The sequence below is a fragment of the Salvelinus sp. IW2-2015 genome, unplaced genomic scaffold (assembly GCF_002910315.2).
Source record: "Salvelinus sp. IW2-2015 unplaced genomic scaffold, ASM291031v2 Un_scaffold3709, whole genome shotgun sequence".
Lineage (NCBI taxonomy): Eukaryota > Metazoa > Chordata > Actinopteri > Salmoniformes > Salmonidae > Salvelinus > Salvelinus sp. IW2-2015.
Window position 1 is genome coordinate 16,561 of NW_019944986.1, and position 5,359 is coordinate 21,919.

The 5,359-nt window shown below is 48.0% G+C and overlaps 1 long non-coding RNA gene across 1 annotated transcript; it reads left to right on the forward strand.

The window, feature by feature from the left end:
• Positions 1–215: 215 nt before the first annotated feature.
• On the forward strand, positions 216–3,122 carry LOC139025998 (uncharacterized). The gene is made up of 2 exons (XR_011477697.1): positions 216–546; positions 645–3,122. It is a non-coding gene; the product is annotated as an uncharacterized lncRNA (long non-coding RNA).
• Positions 3,123–5,359: the final 2,237 nt, after the last annotated feature.

Sequence of the window (5,359 nt, forward strand, 5' to 3'; positions counted from 1 at the left end):
TCTCTCTCTATCCAGTCTCCCCTCCACGTCTCTTCCTGTTGCTCTATCCAGTTCTCCCCTCCATGTCTCTTCCTGTTGCTCTATTCAGTCTCCCCTCCATGTCTCTTCCTGTTGCTCTATGCCAGTCTCCCCTCCATAGTCTCTTCCTGTTGCTCTATCCACAGTTTCAATCTGCTGATGTTAGCTCTATTACATAAACCAATGAAGTGGTTTTAATAGAATTCTCCCTCTCCTCCCTCTGCTCAGATGACCTGTCCTATGAGGTACGTTGTACTCACGCGGCTGAGAGGGGGAAACAAAGGCACCCCTACTGGCCAGCGTGGACCGCTTCGGTCTGGTCAAGAAGGAGGTGCGCAACGCCAGCAGTGACGTGTCCCTGGAGCGCACAGACACACACACCTACGCCCTGAACATCCACGCCACCAGGACAGCGACAGCGGGGAGTACCACTGCCAGCCAGCCCTGGTACCTGTCTGCCTCCACAGGGCCTGGACACACGGGGCAGAACTCACCTCTACCAGGGTGTTCCTCACGTACGATTCCCCAGTGAGTAAGGTGGGGGGGGGGGGGGGGGGTACTTGTGTGTGTACAGTAACTAACACTTTCTTCTCTCTCTCTCGGTCTGTCTCTCTGTCTCCCTCCAGTGTGGGACTCTCTGAAGCTGCCTCTGCTGTACGGTTCTGTAGCCTCTGTGTCTGTGGGGCTCTTCTCCTCTCCTCCTGGGTTTCATCTGTGCCCACTGCTGCTGCCGCAACACCACACACACCCCCGCACAGCAACAAACTCATAGACCTGGAGATGGATTGACATAGCACAGGCCCGCTGGAGCGACCACCGCTTCTCCAGCTGATGAACTACGAGCACGCGCACGTTACCCCCGCCGCCACATTACCACGGCAACGGCAGACAATTGACCAATCACAGCCCTTCGGGTGCGCTCCGTGGAGCTTTTAAGCGCACCAACGGGAGAGGAGAGAGACAATAGGACATTTACTGTAGAGAGGGAAAACACTGAACAAACTGCTAAAGAAGAGTGCAGGATATCTGTCTGCCTATGTGAACGTATTGATGTTAGGTATTGCACAAAACAGCCCTGGAGTATTCCTACCTTAGTGGACTTTCTCTACGTTTGTCCTCAACTAGTTTTTGAAATGAGGACCTCTTTTAAATGGAGATTGTGAGTGTATACTATATTTGTGTGGTTTGCCACACCTGAGGCTGGGAAAGAGCCGCTTTACCCGTTTTGTCCTGCCCTATTCATGGTGTGATGTCATATCCTGGTGTGATGTCATTTCAGTGACTCAACAGGCAACTAGCCAGGTTCCCCGGTGAACGTTGATGACCTCAGAGGCTCTCCTCTAGAGAGAGTGAATGACACTAAGGACCCAGACCTCACCTGTAACCCCCTACACTGACACTGGTGCTACCCCACTGTGAATGACATTGATTTATGTTGGGCCTAAGGTGTTATATGGGGCAGGTTGAAGAGCAAGCTGGCCATTAAGAGAATGGACTAATGATTGTGACAATGAGAAGGAGTGGTATGATATGGACTGACACAGTCAGAGGGAGAGATCGTTTATATAGGTAGCATACTGGATTAATGCGTGGAACCAGCTGGAACCTGCAGTCCTCCACACCACTATCCCAGCCAATGCCTGACTCTAGCTGAAGTCCCAAAGTGCTTCCTCGTCTCCTCTCCTCATCTTGCACTGTTCAATAAACACAGGATGGATCTAAGGCAATATAATGGTTGAAGCCTACCCGTTTCATTCACATCAGTGCAGATATTAAGTGAAGAAGACGGGACGAGGAAGCCAGAGCATGGAGATACACCCGTGGAATGAATGGAGAAGGATTAGGAGAGAACTGTTAACAAACCCATTCCTGAAAGAAACCTCCATGGCACCTCCCAGTTTAGTAGGGCCCAGCAGTCCTTAGGAGTCTTCTTCCCTGTCTCTGTACAGTACAATAGCTGAGTGTCCATAGAAAGGACTATGCTGTGTTTGTATGGGGCTGGGGCTCTCAGGGCTGTTGTGTGCGTGTCCTGGGGTTAGTGGTTGGCCCAGCAGTATTCTTCCCAGCCACAAAGACCAGCCCTACCCTCTACTAATACCCCAACCTAGACCCAGAAGCCCTTTAGAAGGGTCCTGTACCGATGTCAACTACCACCCCTGAAATGCTACCCTGTCTATACACACACTCCATATACTGCCAACACTCAACATACTGACATGCACAACAACAGTTAAACACACACTGCTTGATCAAGCACTCCTCTTACCCAATGCCATGTACCCCAACATCTACAAATAAAATCACACTCCTCGCGCACATACAACCCTACACACACACACTGTCCTGTATACACACTGCCAATGTAACCCTGTGTGAATGCACATCTTGTGAGGCACCAGCTGTATCTAGGTTCTGGCCAGGTACCAACTGGGGCTTTGGCTCTGGGATCTGACCTGGTTTAACTCACTAGCGCCACCGACGGGAGAAGAGCTGCTGTGTGCCGATCAATAAACCAGGGCCCTGTTAAAATACTTAGAAATTGCATCCTTCCTAATCTGACATGACTGGATTGGTGAAAGATGTGTAGTGGAACCCTGGCTTACAGCTGRCATACATCTGTATGAGATCAGACATGTACTTGAAGGAAAGAGTTGCATTTTATAGTATTGGTATCAGGCCTCGAGCTGTCCCACTGTGTGGGTGAAAGGTGTCCCTAAGCACTGACCCAAGGTCTGTTCTGTGTGCAACCTCGTAATTATTTAGTTCAGGTTTGGACTTGGGGAAGCTGATCCGAGATCTATTCGAAGAACCTCCCTAAAGTCTAGAACCACAGACAGATAGGACAACCGCCAACACAAAACACTGCAAGTTATTTTTAAAGATCCTTACTGTCATTTTATTTTTTGTAATTTGAAATAGATTTATAAGTCTTTTTGTAAATGATTGTAAAGCCCAATATGGATTTTTATCTGACATGAATATCTTATTCTGTGCCGATGTTTCTCTGGGTAACGATCAATCAGGGTTTTTTATGATTCGCCTCTGCTTCCAGGCCTCTGAAAAACTTCAAATATTTCTGCCAGAATAAATGTTTTCTAACAGTACCACGACTGAAGCTGGTTTGTTGTATCCCTCCTTCCCTCCATCTCTTGTCGTTCTTCAGGGAATAGCTTGTGTCCTCTCTCTCAATTACAAATGCAGATGAGTGTTATGTTTAGAACTGCCAGCCTCCAGTGAGTTATTTTTCTCACCTTCTCTATCACGTTCTCTCTCTTCTTCCCCTCTATCTTTTTCACACCTGTTTTTCTTAATCCCTGGCTCTCCTTTAGTCCCTAAATGTCTCTTTCTCTCGCTCTCTTCTCCCCTCTTTCTCTCCCTCCATCTTCCTCTCGCTTTCAAAAAATTGACCCAGATTTTGGTGCTGTATCCTCCATTCCCCCTCTGGTGATGAGTGTGTGTTTCATCTGGACACAGATTYTTTAAGGCCTTGTTTGATCCTCAATGGTGGTTCCTGTATTAGACATATCTCTGGGATCTGTTGGTTGGGCCTGATGGCTCAGAACAACAGTTAACAACTCTAGACCTGGGTGGCCAGGTCCAGAGTTGGACCTGGCCACCCAAATGGACTCCTAGCCSCTCGGCTAACTCAGTAAACACTCCTGTAGGTCTGAATGCAATTGGCTAGAATGAAGCAATGTGGTCAATTGTGTGATGTGCTTAAGCCTAATCAAATCCTGCTTCTTAAACCATGTACATCCCGTGTCAAACTCATTCCAATGAGGGGCTGAGTGTCTGCGGGTTTTTGCTCCTCCCATGTACTTGATTCATGAAAATAAGGTCACTAATTAGTAAGGAACTCCCCTCACCTTGTCTGGCTTAATTAAAAGGAACTAAACTAAACCTGCAGACACTAGGCCCTCCATGGAATGAGTTTGACACCCGTGACGTACAGGTTAATGATTGCGGTATGTTGGTTGTTCTAGCTCTGCAGGAAGTTAATGTAGGGAGGGGACTGCATGAGTACACACAACAGTACACCGCATAGAGTAAATGTTAAACTTGAGAGGAGGAGAGTGTCCAGGGGGGAGAGCCATGCCCCGGAATGTGGCGATGACTCGTCAACGCCTCGCCATGGCAACTGTCTACAGATGGAGGGTGTGTGGTTGGGGTGGAAATGGAGGAGAGAGAGGAAAGAACAAGTTGGGAGTGTGATATCTGATCTGCCTCCACCACTTCCAAACGCTCTTTCTCACATACACATGTAACCTACATCATCTATGTTTAGTTTCCCCCTATCCACAGTTATATTCTGTCAATACTATACACACAGAATACTTGCGCACACACACCTCCAGTAGTGTCATACTCTGGGAGTTGGTTGGAGCATGCCTTGTCCTTGTAAGGCTGTGRGTGTTCTCCAGGGRGACRGTCCCRCTGTGCCAACTTCCTRTGTGTCCTCACCCATCACTGTCACAGCACTCAGGAGGCCCTGGCTCATAGAAATGAAATCAATAAAACAAACACCACCCATGGGTGTGAKATTTGATTGAATTTCAGTCACATGGCCATTTGGTTCAATATCTCCCTCCCATAATCCATATACATCTTCACTGATTAATGTTATCTTGCAGTTATTTAGCCTCTGCCACTACGGCTGCTGGTGTGCTTCTAAGGCTGTTTATAGATCCGTTCATACGGCTGTCATAACCTGTTATGTATGCTCTATGGATGCTCACAGCCTGCGGGAAGCTACATTGAAGCCCTTTAGTTATTCTGTTGTATCATTCTAGAGGGGACTGAAACCTGACCCATTCTAACCACCAATATGCTTCTAATCACTAAGTAGCCCTGACCTCTAACCCTTAATAAAGAGCACATCCCATCAGCTCTGACTGCATCACCATGTTTGTCCATCCATGCTGGCACGGCCATCTTTCTGAGTGACTAACATTGTAATGCCTATTAGCTTTGCTCATGTTGATTTAGCACAGCCATACAGACACTATAATAAACACAGGACGGAGCCACAGAGACTTCTGCCAACGCGGAGCAGACTTTATTAGCCTTCAATCAGCCTAGAATTAAGGCCATGCCTGCGGTCATCTAATCTAGGGATTCCAAAACTCGGTCCTGGGGCCTCCCAGCTTGATGAGTTGGTTATTTGAATCAGCTGTGTAGTGCTACGTCAAAAAACTAAACGTGCACCCAGGGGGGGGGCCCCAGAACCGAGTTTGGGTAACCCTGATCTAGTCCATTGTTATGCATGCTAGCCCCATGGGGCTATTTAGGTCAGGTCCCCTCGCATTGCCATACAGCTGCTGGCATTGTGGTGTTGCATCTC